At 50.9% G+C, this 15,711-nt stretch overlaps 1 protein-coding gene across 11 annotated transcripts in view; it reads right to left on the minus strand.

Moving 5' to 3' along the window:
- MAN1C1 (mannosidase alpha class 1C member 1) overlaps window positions 1-15,711 on the minus strand; it is a 155,278-nt gene that overhangs the window by 118,902 nt on the left and 20,665 nt on the right. For 2 of the 11 annotated variants that reach the window (XM_081586644.1, XM_081586643.1), the window contains exon 2: window positions 9,219-9,509. The exons of the other annotated variants lie outside the window; for them this stretch is intronic. The gene's annotated coding sequence lies outside the window, so the exon portion shown is untranslated. The remainder of the gene's footprint in view (window positions 1-9,218; window positions 9,510-15,711) is intronic. 11 annotated transcript variants of the gene reach the window in all.

Here is a 15,711-nt window from a genome sequence, read left to right on the forward strand (position 1 = left end):
TATTCTTGCCTGGAAAATGGACAGGGGGACAGAAGAGCCTAGAAAATGGACAGGCATGGACAGAAGAGCTTAGAGGACTACAGTCCATGGGGTTGCAAAGAACTGGATACAACTAAGAGGCTAAATGGACACAAGTTTGGGTAAACTCCGGGAGTTGGTGACGGACAGGGAGGCCTGGCGTGCTGCGGTTCATGGGGTCACAAAGAGTTGGACACGACTGAGCAACTGAACTGAACTGAAGAGACGAACACTTTTCACTTTCACTGATTTTCTGAGATAGGCACAATTTCTGCCCCATTATCAGACAACAGGTCAGACACCATGTTCTAAGTTTTTATTTGGAAAATGATCTTATGGCCACCTGGAGTGGCCTTCCAGGTATGGGCAGAACCACACTCCTAGGGCCAGGACAGGTCGGTGGTATGGAGAACGCTACCATTCTCTGCTCAAGCTGACCCTTTACCCTGATGACGTCAATGAAATTTTTAGCTGGACTCTACATAGGTCACGGCAAATCAGGACAGTTTTGAACATACCCACCTACTTATTCAATCCTACTATCTATCTACACAATATTCCACACAAAGGCCTGAACGTCAAGAACTGTGTGAGCTATTGGGGCCGCAGAGGGACAGGTCTGGCCTACAGTGGGGAATCTTACTTTTTAAAGCAGCGTTCTTGACTTGGAATGGAAGTCTGTGAACTCCTTGAAACTGAACATTAAACCGTGTTCGTGTATGTGTGTGTGTGTGTGTGTGCGCGTGCATGCCAGGGGCATTATTCTGGGGAGGAAGGTTTATAATATTGAACAGATTAGCATAGAGGTCTGTGACCTAAGAAAGGTTAAAGAAAGTGAAAGTGAAAGTGAAGCTGCTCAGTCGTGTCCAACTCTTTGTGACCCCACAGACTGTAGCCTACCAGGCTCCTCCGTCCATGGGATTTTCCAGGCAAGAGTACTGGAGTGGGTTGCCATTTCCTTCTCCAGGGGATCTTCCCAACCCAGGGATCGAACCCAGGTCTCCTGCATTGTAGGCAGATGATTTACCATCTGAGCCACCAGGGAAGTCAAGAAAGGTTAAGAATCACATAAAAGTTATAATGCAAATTGCTGTTTTCTGTCATAGATGCCTCTCCAGAGCGAAGACATAAGAAAAAGCTATGCCATGGAGGTAAGGTTTAGGCAGGACCTTGACAAATGCAAGAGTTTGGCTTCATCTGCAGCAAGTTGGAGAAGGAAGGCTTCCTTCTTCCAGCTCAAGCCACTCCCTCCAGATGCCCTCTGGGCCTCTCATCTGCATGAATCTCCTTCCTCCAAGCTTATTCCCTCCTCCACTCACTTATTCAACAAGTTCTTTCTGATTGCCTTCTGATGCCGGGCCCTGTGAGCAAATCAGACATGGGTGCCTGCCTGCCTGCTCTTCTAGAGTTGACATTCTTATAAGAGAGACAAGACATCCATCAAACATGCACTCAGATACTTAATTACTGCAAAATGAGATCAATGCTAAGTAGGGAGAGAACAGAGAAGCAACTGGATGTCCATGGGTGGGGGCCTGATTCCAGAAAGAGGAAGAAGGCTTGGGGTGGGGGCTGGGTGGGGAGGCATTCTGACCGCTGTGCTCACTGGCCATCAATCTGGATTATAAACTGTCCCACAAGTTTGAAAATCCCTCAAGGGGAGAGGCTTGGCAGCTCACAGAGCTTGCGAGCACCTGGCTGGGTAGGCATTTGTATTTGCTGAACAAACAGAGGTGTGAATCAGCAGGCTATCCTGTGATATCTCTTATATTAAATATTTTAAGCCCTTTGAGGTACAAAGGTCTCATTTTAGATCTCCTTCATTCCCGAAGCACAGAGAACAGCTAACCATTCTTGAGGTAGGGAGGATGTATCCCATTTTCACAAACTTCAAAGAAACTGATTTTGCTTCCCTCTTCCTGGCTCCGTCCCAAAAGCTGCTTCAATATTCAATCCCCGGCCTTCATTCAAGTTCCAAGCCTTTCCCACATGACTCTGCTCAGATTCTGTCCTCCTCGGGCTGAGGCTCGTCCCCAGCAGCTCAAAGTTGAAAGACAGGACTGGAAATGGAGGCAGAGCTCACCCCGGGAAAAGGAGATCAAGACTCAGAGAGGGAGCTTTTGTGCCTTGGAGGAGGGAAGGGTCTGAAAATGGAGTTATTCTGTCGATTGCCTGTTTTGTTCACTGCTGTGTCTCTGGTGTCTGGCACACAGTACACAGTATGTATTTGTTAAGTCAATGAGCCAGTGAATGAAAGGGGACTGAAGCATGCCAATCAAAGGCAGGGAGCTGGTAGACCACTTGGGACTGGCAGCAAACCCTGTGATGTGCTGACAAGAGGGGTAGTTTCCACACAAGCACTGGTCAAGCCTTTTGTTCACCTTAAATAGTAAGACAAAAATGAAATAACAAAAGCATACCAGAATTTCATTTGCTTGTCAGTGATATGAGTGGATTCTCTGCTGAATTTTTGGTAGCAGTAGTTTTTGAAAGCCAGAAAAATGTTATTTTCAACTCTTCACGCTTTTTATAATACATGTATAAAGCCTACTCTGCACTATTAACATTTTCTACACCACTTTCTTGAGTCTCGATAATCATCAAAACAATAAATAAAACCCTTTTTTATAGGGTTGGCCAATATCTGTGGTGTAAGTATTCCCATACCAAACCTAGGATGGTAGAGACATACAGCCCCACACCATTATATACAGACACAAACAGCCCCACACCATTATATACAGACACAACAGACATAGGTAACCTCAAGAGGTTATCTATTTATTATAGGTAAATAATAAAAAGTGGAGTAAGTTAGGGAGTAATGAGATTTGAGTATTTGCTACCTTTGCTTTCAGTATAATTTCTTTAACTGTAAATTTATATATTTAAAAATAATGGCTTTTTTAACAATCAGCTTGCAAAACTTCTGAAAATTTAACAACGGCTCTCACAACTCAGCTCCAGCACATCATGGGGCACATCCCACTGGCAGACTCAGCCCTGCTTTGGGGTCACAGGAGATGTAGCGTCAATGGACTCACCCAGGACCGTGCAATCAGAAAAGCTAGAAAGCCGCTGTATCAGTGTTCATACAACATGTGACTTTTATGATTAAAGAAAAGGATTTCTTTTGAACTACATTTCAGGATTTAGGGTTTCTAAAAGCTGTGCCCCAGCATCCCCTCCCCCTAAGGAGGAAGGGTATATGCCAGGCTATTCCCCGGAGGGACTGATGCTGCCTTTTGGAGGGCTTGAGAAGGATGTAACCAGCCCTGAACTTTTTAGGTTGTGAAGCACATCCTGTAGAAAACTGTAGCCTGAGGGCCAAATCAGAAGCTCCCCAAGTGAGCCAGGTGAGAGAGATTCTAGATCTGGGGCAGGGTTGGGAGGACAGAGCCAGGGGAGCTACAGAGGTAGAACCACAGGCCGAGCTGACTCCATGGGGCATGAGGAGGGGAAAACGGCTCAGGAGACAGTGATCTAGAACAAAGAGGCCCTGACTTGGCAGGCTGCCCAGGTGCCAGCTCAGCAACAAGACAAACCCCCCAGCCCCGTAGACTTGGAGGCTCCAAGTCACTCTCGAGTCCCAGCTGGGTGCATGTGTGTGACACCAGGAATAGTCAGGCAAGCAGGTGACTCCACACCTAAGTCCTCTGGCAGATGATGGGAATGAATAAGCACCCTCAGCTCTCACCCTTCTAATGCGTCTCCCCTGAGCCTTGGGCTCAGGAACAAGGTGGGGTGTGCAGGGGAGATGGGGTCCCTCTCGAACAATGGTTGAGATAAGATTTTGGGGACATAGGAAACCCCAACTATGGGAGGGTGGGGCTAGGGGTTGGGATAAGGGTGGGAAAGAGAAAATGGAGAGAGCACGACTCAGGACCACAAAGTCCTACTCACTCTACTCTTTGCTACACCCTCTAGGACAAGGCCCTTCCTACGAGTCTCAGTTTCCTCATCTGGAAAGAAGAGGCCACTTTTGAGGACTGTTTTATTTTTTAAAGTTTAAAAAAACTCATTTATTCGGCTGCACCAGGTCTTAGTTGCAGCATGTGGCAGCTCTGATCTTCGCTGCAGCATGCAGGATCTTTAGTTGCAGTATGTGAACTCTTAGCTGTAGCATGTGGGAGCTAGTCCCCTGACTAGGGATCGAACCCAGGCCCCTTGCATTGGGAGTGCAGAGTCTTAGTCACTTAACTACCAGGGAAGTCCCTTGAAGACTATTTTAAAGACCATAAGAGAGAAAGGAGAAAGGCTATATGAGAGCCAATGAACTAGGCAGATGGGAGGAACCTCAGAGAAGAGACAGGACATCAGGAGGCAGGTTGGGGGGGACAGTGAGTTGTCTCCTTACCAGGCTCATTCCAATCCCAGAGCCACTGCTCTTCATTCCCAGAAAGCCTCCAGCCCCCTCTGCACTCATGCCAGCTCATAGAGTCTATAGTTTGTGCATTTTACCATCAAGGGCAAAATGGGATAACCAAGGCTCCCTCTCTGGTTCTGCCATTTTCTAGCTGTGTGACTGGGCATGTTGCCTAACATCTCTGAGCCTCAGCTTCCTCAACTGTAACACAAGGAGAGCCATATCTGTCGGCTAGAACCATGGTGGAGATTAACAACCAATGGGAAAGGCCCACCTCCTGGCAGCAGTTACTGAGTCTTGGCTTTGATCGACTGACATCGGCTAGGCCACCCAGAGTGAGACCAGGCGTTCTTGCAGAGCAGGGGATGTGGTCTGGCTTAGACTGATCAAGGCCTGGGGGCAGGGAAGCGGGCATGGGAACAGAGAAGAGCACAACAGGGGCCTGGCTGCACATGCTCCTTGAGTGGGTGAGCCCTCACAGTGGGCAGGTATCCGGGTGGCAGGCCAGGCTCTGCGTGTGGCCATCCTTCCATCCAGAGGCAGGCCGCAGCCTAGGGTTCAATTCCTCCAACCACACTACAGGACAGGTGACTTGGGGCGCAAGTTACGTGGGGTTCTTATTCTATAGTAAGGATGACATATGACAGGAGGGCAGTGGTAGCCACCAATCACTTATTGAGGCCAAAGCCCCCGTGGGTAACAGGGCCTAACATGAGGTTACCAAGTTCCCCGGTCCTGCCTTCTCATTTCTCTATGGCTCTTGCTGTATCAATCTCTTTTTTGTGTGTTTGTCAAAGGGCAGCCCCCAGAGCTCCCCAATGGGACATAAATAGAACTGATGTACAACAAGCTACTATATTCTCAGCACTGGGAGTGGAAGGCCCTTAGTCTTAAAGTGACAGATGAGCAGGAAATTATTTCTTGCTGAAGAATAATGAAGACCATAAATTGCTGTGTGTATGGATGATTCACTAGAAGGTAAGCATCTCCCACTGAAAAAGGAAGGTGCCACCACTTCAAGCCTCAGGGCCCAATTTCACCACTTCGTTCCTCCACTTCCAGTAACCCTACCCACCCCCCTCCTCTGCCCTCATAACCTTTGCCCCTCCTTCTAACCTCTGGACAGATGCACATGTTGAGGACCACTTTCTCCGTTGACAAATTCCTTTACTCCTAGGAAAGCGTTTCCGGACACAGAACTAGTCATTGGGTAATGGTGAGCATGGCCATGACAGGCTCTTGTTTTGAAGGTTGAAGGCTCTGGGATCCATCTTCTGACCAGATCCCACACGAGACCTTTCCTCTGCCTGGTTATGACCCAGGTTGCCCTATCACTCCCTCTCTCTCTCCTCTGGGACTCCCGGCTGATCAAGGGACCTAAACAGCAAGATGCCCGCACGGCTGTGATCAAACACGTGTCTTCATTTTCCACTTCTAACAGCACCTTCAGAGGAATCACTACAATTAAGCAGATAAAGCACAGCCTGACGTACAGCAGAGAAACACACATGGAATTCTCTGCACTAGGTAGAGACCTAGAAGAAATTTAACACACAGGCTTATTTATTTCAAATACAAAGTTGACCCTGTGGACTTGAGGAACAGGTTTCAGCTAACACTTTGCCAAAGCACCACTAAAACGAGCAGATCACTCGTCCTGGAGGAGGAGCCAGATGGACTGTAGCTGTATGATGAAACAATGTCTTTTAAAAGGACAGGATAATCCCAACCTATGACTGCCCCCCATTGGCTTTGTAGCCCCCTGGATTCATCACCCCACCACCCCTAGAAGAGGAAGCAGCTCCTGGGGACCCTCAGTCCAGGCCCTGAGCTGCTCTCCCACCCCCCAGGGGAGCTATCTCACACTGTCAGATTCAAGGATAAGATTTTTTTCTTGAAGTCAAACTGCAGCAGGAGAATTGAGGTTTTGGTGAGACTGAATTTCTTTCTGTTGTCTTATTAACCACTGAAATGAGTCCCTGAGGGAAAATTGGCATTTTCCAGAGGGTTTTAAACAAGAAGAGATTTCGACCAATAGACTGGGAAGTCAGCACTCCTGATCTGAAGCTGACAACAGAACCGAGGCGAGAAATCAGGAGTTGAAAAGGGGTGTGGGAGGAAGAGCCTGCCTTCGAACCAGCCTCATGCTGCCCCACACATCAATCACCTCTGTCCCCAAGGGCTGGGGAAGAGCCAGAGAAGAGTCTTCTGTTCGTATTTGTCAAACTCAGCTCACTCCCATGAAGCCAAGGAAAGAGATTTAAACTACGCGTGTTGGCCGGTTCTGTGTGACGAAACCAGGCATCTGGTATTTTGAGAGCCTCTGAGAATCGTGTCAACGAGGCGAGGAGAGAGGGTCATTTCTTCAGCTCATTCTCACCTTTCAGAAGGGGTGATTTTAGCCCTGGAGGAGCAGTAATCAAGCACACATTCCCTAAGTTCCACAAAATCCAGGATCTGAGCGAGAGGCTGCCAGCCGGAAGGAGACTCTGAGACTTGGTCTGGGCCCCCCCATTTCAGAGATGAAACTTGGCCCTGGAGAAGTTGAAAGACTTGCCCAAGATCCTATGGTAAATGAATCCCTTAATCTGTGACCTTTGGGGATGAAATAGGCTGGAGCCCTCAATCAGAGACAGGCTCTAAGTTTTCTTTTCATTTTAAGACAGCCTAGCTCACAAGATGGTTTATTTCAAACCAATAAGGCCCAGCTTTGTTTTAAGCCACTTCAATGATCAGAGGACAGCATGTGTTCCGGTGAACTCCACGGCACTTTGGAACCACGGAAAATTTACAGCCTACACGTGGGAAGATTACATCCCCTGGCATCAGCTGTCAAGTCAGGCTTCCCAATGTGGCCACACACAGATTAAAGCTGAAAACTCGCAGCGCGTGAAGAAAGGACAATTATTTGCAGGAGAGAAGAACTGCTTTGGCACCAGCACAGTCCTGGGACCTGGGTGGGCTCCCACCCACCCCATGGGATGGCGCTTCCTTAACTCAGAGGCTGGACCCAGCTCAGCAGTGTCCCTTCAAATATAAGTCAGAACCACTTTCCTTTCACAAAGCCTACCCCTCTGGAAGGAGTCAGGTGCCTCACGAATCTGTATAGCAGCCTGGGGCCCCCTAAGACCAGAAGCTCTACATCAGATGAGATGTCTCTGACAGATTGTCATCTGGAAAGGCAACCTCCAGGATCTCCACGTACAGGAAGGAAAACTAAGGCTCGGAGGGTTTCATTTGTCCACGGGTGCACAGCCCATCAGTAAGAGAAAAGCAATTCTAGGCTCTGGGACTGTGGGATGGAAAGGAACGGAGGACTCGGGCCGAGGCTGCTGGAGGCTGCTGCTCAACAATCCTCAGAGCTCCCAGGGTTCTCTCTCTGTCCACCCGGAAATAGATCAGGGTTTTTCAACTCGGCATGATTGACATTTTGGGCTGGATACTTCTCTGTTGCGGGAGGCTGTTCTATACAATGTCAATGTTTATCAACACCCCTGGCCTCTACCCACTGGATGCCAACAGCATTCCCAGTTATGACATCTAAAAATGTCTCCAGACTGTGCCAGAGGTTCGGGGAGGTGGAGCAAAACTACCCTAGTTGAGAAGCACTGGAAGAGATGGACAACAGGTTTCAGAGAGAGAGACAGAGGGAGAGAGAGAGAGCAGTTCCCCCCAATACTGTCCTCCCAAACATGCATCCGGTCCCATCACTTCATGGCAAATAGATGGGGAAACAGTGGATGAATTTATTTTTTGGGGGCTCCAAAATCACTGCAGATGGTGACTGCAGCCATGAAATTAAAAGACGCTTGCTCCTTGGAAGGAAAGTTATGACCAACCTAGATAGCATATTAAAAAGCAGAGACATTACTTTGCCAACAAAGGTCTGTCTAGTCAAGGCTATGGTTTTTCCAGTAGTCATGTATGGATGTGAGAGTTGGGACTATAAAGAAAGCTGAGCGCTGAAGAATTGATGCCTCTGAATTGTGGTGTTGGAGAAGACTCTTGAGAGTCCCTTGGACTGAAAGGAAATCCAACCAGTCCATCCTAAAGGAGATCAGTCCTGAGTGTTCATTGGAAGGACTGATGCTGAAGCTGAAACTCCAATACTTTGGCCACCTGATGCAAAGAGCTGACTCATTGGAAAAGATCCTGATGCTGGGAAAGATTGAAGGCGGGAGGAGAAGGGATGACAGAGGATGAGATGGTTGGATGGTATCACCGACTCAATGGCCATGAGTTTGAGTGGACTCTGGGAGTTGGTGATGGACAGGGAGGCCTGGCGTGCTGCAGCCCATAGTCGCAAAGAGTCGGACACAACTGAGCGACTGAACTGAAGTGAAAGATGCCTCACCTCCTGTGCCCTAGAAAAGAGCCTGGCTACTCAGCCAATTTCCCATAGGAGCCAGACTAGAGGAACACTGAGGCCAGCCATGGCAGTCTGGTCCTGGATAACGTAGCTTAAGACCAATACCCACTCTGACGTGGCCCCTCGGCTCAGGACATTGACACCTACTGGAAACTCAGGGAGTCCACGGAGCTCCCCACCTGGACTGCATCCAGGGCAGGGTGACAGACATCTAATTAGGAGGCATCTGGATAAGCTGTGCACAGTAGCTGCATTGCAGCACAAAAAGATGGTATCCTGTAAGTCCCTTGCAGAGCTGGGGCCATGACCACCAGGGGTGGGGAATTTTCAGGGGTCTCAGCAGAGGAGATGCAATAGGAAGCTAAGATTGATGTGCCAGGAACTCTGCTAAGCACTTGATATAGTCTCCAGCCCTGAGGACGGTCCCATTGTACAGAAAAGGAAACAGAGGCAGTGGTTCGGTACCTTGTTTTGAGGCCCCGCTGTTCATGCTGCATGTTGGTGGGAGGGCAGCCAAGCTCTGCTCAGGACCAAGACACCCTCAAGCATTGCCTTGCGAGGCTCTGGTCCCAGCTCGCATGACCCGTCGTCGAACCAGAGGCAAAGACGGTCTGACTCGAGGGCCAGCAGCAGGCTTCAGTCTCTGCTAAACAGCCTCGCACCAGTGCTGCCAGCGGCTCGGCCCCATGCCTGAGCGGGTGCTGGGGGCCTTCCAGCCCGGGGAGCGGGAACGGCGCACGCCAGCTGGAACAGAACCTGAGAACACATTAGCAGAGTCTCACTTCCCAGGAGAACGCCACTCTGCCGCGCTGAGCAGACTTCTTTGGCAGCAAGGAGGACTCGCAGAGAGTCCCGGTGTCACTCAGAGGAGCCCTTTGTTTCCCAACAGCAACCCGGGAAGCCGGCAGTGGCCCTCCGGCAGGAGTCGAGGAGGCCTCCTCTGCTGGAAACCGCTCAGTCCTTCCAGCCCCGGAACGAGGTGTAAGCTCCGCAGGGCAGAGCCGGGGGCACGGGGTCTCCCCGGGTCAGCTAGACAGACTCTTAGGAGCCAGGAGCTGTTATGAAGGGGCTGACTCTGGGACATGGTGAAGGAAAGGGAAGCCTGGCATGCCGCAGTTCACGGGGTTGCACAGAGTCGGACACGACTGAGCGACTAAACAACACTGGAAAGGGAGAGCATGTGGCTCCGGGTGGCCAACGCTGGGAAGCGGGACCGGCCATCTGGGTCTGCAGAGCACTCAGCGATCCCTGCTCAGGCCGGCCTCCGCCACTGCAGGCGGACAGCAGGGTCTCAACCCCTGCCCCTTCCCCCACTGCTAACACACCGCAGGTGGAACAAGACCATGACTTTTCTAAATCCCACCACCCAGGAGGGAGGACACAGGAGATAAGCCTCCTTAACCCCTCGAAGCAGAATTCTGCCCACAGGGCACCTCCTCCTTTCTTTCCCACAGCTGAACTCCAGGTCCTGGCTGGGGTGGGGATTACAATGCCCTTTAACAGGCCAGAGCTGAACACAGCTGAGCAACTATTACTCACTCACTCGCTAACAGGCCAGCAGGACCGTCTGCGGTTAAAGGACAAGCAGGTTAATTCTGTGAGGCCTGTTCAGCAACAAGAGGCAGAAGGGCATGCGTTAGTCTCTCCCTGCAGAGAGCATCTGCCTTGAAGAAATGGAGCTTCTTTCGCACTGGGTCACGGCCCCACAGACACAGAAGGGACGGATGCTGCCTGCCCGGAGGAGTCTTGGCCACAGAGCTGAGGGTGGGGTGTCCTTCCCACCTGCCAGGAGGCTGCTCACAAATGCCAGGGGCAGAGCGGGGACAGGGGTCTGTCCGCTTCTGCTACTTGCCGGGCAACGAGCAGCCAGGAGCAACCCTCCTGGCCTCAAAACAAGGCAGTGAGCTGGAAGAGAGGATTAAAGCACAGCTGAACAGCCAAGCGACCTCAGGGTCCAGGCCTGGAAGAACCAAGAACCCTCTTGCCTCTCAAGCTGAGCAGTTTGTCTTTCCGACCAGCGGGGCCCAATTACGAAAGGAACCTCGGCAAGGGTAGGCCTGCACGTCCCCCTCTGGGACAGGAGAAAGGATGGGAACGAGTTTCTAACCAGCACTTCAGAACCCACTGGTGGCTGGCCCCTGGTTCTTGGCATCCACTGATTTCTAGAATGTTTGCTCGTTAGTCGGTTAGTCGGTGGACCCCGTCAAGGGTTCAGCAGGTGGGATCTCTCCAGGACCAAGCTCCCCTCCCCGATTCCTGCTGTGATCATTTCCTTTCTCCCAAGCCAAGCTCCTCCAGTTCTCCTTTGAGGGGTTCTTATTTACTCAATGGACAAGTGAAGAAAATAAGCTTAAAAATAAACTCAGCTAAGAGCAATACAGCCTCCCTTTAGCCTTTGCCATAATACTGATTTGAAACAGGAGAGCCAGGTTTTCCAGGTGAGAATTACAGGGTGTGTGGATTAGGGAGGCAACCAAGCCTTCTTTATTTCTCTTCTGTAAGGACTGAATTGATAGTTACGTGCACAGGCCAAGAGGAAAACGGGGCAACCAGCTCTTCTGACAGCCATTTATACATCCAAGTGTGGTAGATTTATCAGAGACTAAAATGGCAGAAAGAGAACTCAGGATGTGAAATGTCAGAGATGAGTTCTGTGTTGTGCCGAAGAAGAGTGTCCTGTGGGTAGAAGGCCCTGTCCTTTACTCGAGGAGAGACTTGGTTAGGCCACAGAGTCAAGCGGAAAATGTCTGACCTGGTCTCTCTCAGGGACTCTCAGTACTCCCCCCAAACTAGCTCAGAACCAGCTCAGAAGCAGCTACATGGAAGCAGCCTGGAGCTGTGGTTGTCGCCGAGGCTGACGGGTGTCTTAGAGCCTCAGCATCCCGAGCACCAGGCACTGATTTGGGAGCAAAAGGCTCCAGACGCCTACAGAGTTCCTTATTAGAACCTTCAGCTCTTGGTCAAACGTACTCACCAAGGTCACAGCCCAGCAATGAACCAGATGCCTCCTCATCCATCCATCCCTTGAGGGCAGGTGAAATAAATGTTGGGTAAGAAACAATGCTGAGGACCTGATTTATAAAGGCAAGGAGGACACTCTGTCTTGTGGCAGAAAAGAACTACCCCTGCTCAGGGTAAGCGGAGACGCACAGGAGCCCAACTGCTTGGGGGATGCGCGCCTGTGTCCGTAGCGGCTGCCAGAATTTGTACCCTCTGCTTTTTGACTCAGAAACAGAGGTTCTGTCCCCTCACTTTGGCATCTCAGCCTGGCCGGTGGCTGAAGGTCTTCTTGGGAGCCAGCACAGTTATGGGCGAGATGGAACACCTTGGCATCTTCAACATCAGAAGTAACAAGGCTGAAATAATGCTCAACTTCTGGGTTCACCCTGTTATGCTGCACAGGAGCCGGCTCCTTCCATCAGAGGCAGGTCAGCTGGAGAAGAGCAGCAGGCAGGCTCTCAGGACCCCAGGAACCCCGAGGTCCCCATGGAGCAGGGAAGCCAGCACTCTAGGACCCTCCAGCCCAAAAACCATGCATGTACTGGATGCCAGAAAGAGAAACATATGTATGGGCAGATGGCCTCTGAAACCCCGAAAGCATCTCTTACCTGGGAAATGAAAGCAGAGCCTCACAGGACAAAGGGGCCCATGGAGAAATAGGGAGCAGCCGAGAATGGAAAGGACAGCTAGGTCCCCAGGGAGGTGTTCAGGGCAAGAAGTGGAGGCTCCCATTGCAGAGCTCACCATGGGTAAACTCTAACAGCAAGAAGATCCATCAGCTTGAACTTCAGAACCGTTAAGAATGGCTCTGCAGCCCCAAGAATGGGAAAGCAAGTGCAGTCAAAGGGTCAGCCAGTATGGACCAAGGATCCCCTCAGTTGCCGGTAAAGTCCAGAGATACAAGGAAGTCTTTGCCCATAGAGAGGCTTGGTCAAGAAAGTCTACAGGAAGAGAGGTGAAAACAGGGCCAGGGTGAGCCAGAGAGACAGGAAGGCACCAGCCAGACCTAGGTCCCTGAGGCCCTTCTCCACCCCTCCCCACGCTCTGTGGATTCACATCACTACTAGGAAAATACTGGGATTTCTGACATTGAAAAGGTGCCTGAGTATTAAACGTTGGGCTTCCCTTGAGGCTCAGATGGTAAAGAATCCGCCTGCAGTGCAGGAGACCCAGGTTCCATCCCTGGGTCGTGAAGATCTCCTGGAGAAAGGAATGACAACCCACTCCAGTATTCTTGCCTGGAGAATCCCCATGGACAGAGGAGCCTGGCGGGCTACAGTCTGTGGGGTCGCAAAGAGTCGTACACGACGGAGCCACTAACACTTAACTTTTAACTTTTAGTATTAAATACTAGCATGCTCTGGGTGCCATCACATGGTGCATTGGTCACGAGGACAAAAGCTGAAGCTCAGAGTCTCTGGTGGAAAACACAAAGCATCTTCAGGAGACCTGCTCAGCCTGCATGTTCTGCAAAGAAACTGGTGCCAAGGGTTCTTATGCGAATTAAGTGCTTACGAGCAGCGAGTGCTAGACAGTCTGGAAGGTACCCTTTCCGAGCCAGATGAAAACTCAAATCAAGAGTCCTGGGGTCCTTCCTGGTACGTGCCTGGCATGAAGGTTAAGAACAGTGCTCGTGAAATTCCTCAAGAAACACAGCAGCTGATCTGGCTTCCACCATTATATCGTTGACAGGAAGCAGGAGACAGGTAGTCAGGGAAGAATGACAGTTTGGGGATTCGTGTGATGACAATTAGCCAAGTTCTGCTCCACTTCTCTTTACAAAGAAAACTTCCCTTCTCTTTGCTCTTGGAATGCCATGTCAGAAGAGAGACATTTCCATGGCAACCACATACACATTTAGTGATGTGTCACTAAATTTGTGAGTGCACAAAGGCACATTAGGAGACTTTTTGAATGTGGCAAGAGAAATAGATTTTCATAATTGAATGTTGCCCTCAAGTAGAGTTTACCATATGCTGAAAGCCAAGGTTGCAGCCAGAGATGCAAAACTCTGCCTCGACAGAATTGAGGCTTGACCCAAAAATCTCAAAAAAGCAGACTTTAGGTGTGGGCTGGCTCTTTAGAACGCTGCTGCCCGGAAAGGGGTTGAGATAGTTGGTGGGGGGGGGTGGGGGGGTGGCCGGGATGGTCTCGGCAGAGGCAGGGAAAGCAGATCCATCTACTTGACCAGAGCCTAGAGAGCGGGCAAGCTCCCTGCATGTGAATCAGACATGATCCTGATCCTTCCCAGCATCTCATGACCCCAAGACTATCATGCGTTCTAACAAAGAGAGTGTAGGAAAAGATTAGCACCAGTATCAGATAGCTTCCCCCAGAAGGAAAACAAACTAAAAAGAGGGCTGAATCTAGAGCTAGAAGTCCCAGGTGTGTGTCCTAGTTCTGTCTCTTCCTAATCACGGAAATTTGAAAGCCATTCTTTTTCTCAACTTCAATCTGTAAACTGGGAATATGCTTCCTGATTACCAGGTGCTTCAAGGAGGTGGCAGACATAGAAGCATCACTATTAAAACATAATGCTGACAAACTAGAACACTGTTTATAAGGTGGCACTGGCTTGGCCCATGTACCCTGAAGGGGGCCTCTGGCCAGATGCAGGCTGGGCTCCTAGAGCGTAGGTGTGGCGAAGGGGCCACCCCAACTCTGTCTGCACCCTTTGGGGCTGCTGTGGATTTATGGTGGCCTGACCCTGGGTCTCTCCAGGAGCTGGGACAGCCCTGAAGCACCTGCCTGGTCCCAGAGCCTCTGACATCGGCCTTTCTGGTCCTCCCTGCCCCCACCTAAGTGCTAAGTACCCTAAGTCCTGAGCCAGTCAGCACAGCTGCCAGAGGGCCTCAAATATTCAATTCTACCCACCTGCCACCTCTCCCCTTATCTCTTTATTCACCCATTACCCTTCCCACTCAGACTAGACCTTGGCCTCCACTGCTTCCAGGAAAGAAAAGCCACCACTGGAAAGTAAACAAAAGAAGCTCAATTTTGGCTTTTGAGCTTCCAAGGGCCTAGGTCCTGGCAATGAGAGGTTTTCAAGAACAGTTTTGAAGACCTGGAATTCCCCTGACATGCTTGATTCAGAACTTCACCTCTATCTCAGGAGAGCACTTTGCTTTGGGTTAAGAGCCAGCACCTCCACTGGGAGCCCAGTGAAGCACCCCCTCCCCCATCACCGCTCCCCCTCCTCCCCCCATCAGCCTCGTCTGGCAGCCGGGCTGGGCCTGCCTCAGTGCAACCTGTCTCCCTGGGGGGGCCACCCCCTGCCAGCATCCCAAGCTCAGGGCCTAACGTGTTCCACTCACAGACTCCCCCTGCATCACCCCTCCTGATCCACCACCTGGCCCTTCCACTGCCCCGTCGCACACTCCCCATCACACACACTCCCTACCACACATACTCCCCGTCACACACCCTCCCTGTCACACGCCCCCCCACCACACACCCCCCGCCATCACACACACTCCCATCACACACACTCCACATCACACACACTCTCCATCGCACACTCCCCATCGCTCACTCCCATTGCACATTCCCCTTCGCACACTCCCCATCGCACACTCCATCACACAGTCCCCATCACTCACTCCCATCGCACATTCCCCATCACACAGTCCCCTTCACACTCCCCATCGCACACTCCCCTTCGCTCACTCCCATTGCACACTCCCCTTCGCACACTCCCCACCACTCACTCCCATCGCACATTCCCCATCGCACACTCCCCATAGCTCACTCCCATTGCACACTCCCTTTCGCACACTCCCCATCACTCACTCCCATCGCACACTCCCCATTGCTCACTCCCATTGCACATTCCCCTTCACACACTCCCCATTGCACACTCCCCATTGCTCACTCCCATCGCACACTCCCCTTCGCACACTCCCCATCACACACCCCCCATCACTCACTCCCATTGCACACTCCCCTTCGCACACTCCCA

The sequence above is a fragment of the Giraffa tippelskirchi genome, chromosome 3 (assembly GCF_054371585.1).
Source record: "Giraffa tippelskirchi isolate mGirTip1 chromosome 3, T2T-mGirTip1v1.2.pri, whole genome shotgun sequence".
In the NCBI taxonomy this organism is placed as follows: Eukaryota; Metazoa; Chordata; class Mammalia; order Artiodactyla; family Giraffidae; genus Giraffa; species Giraffa tippelskirchi.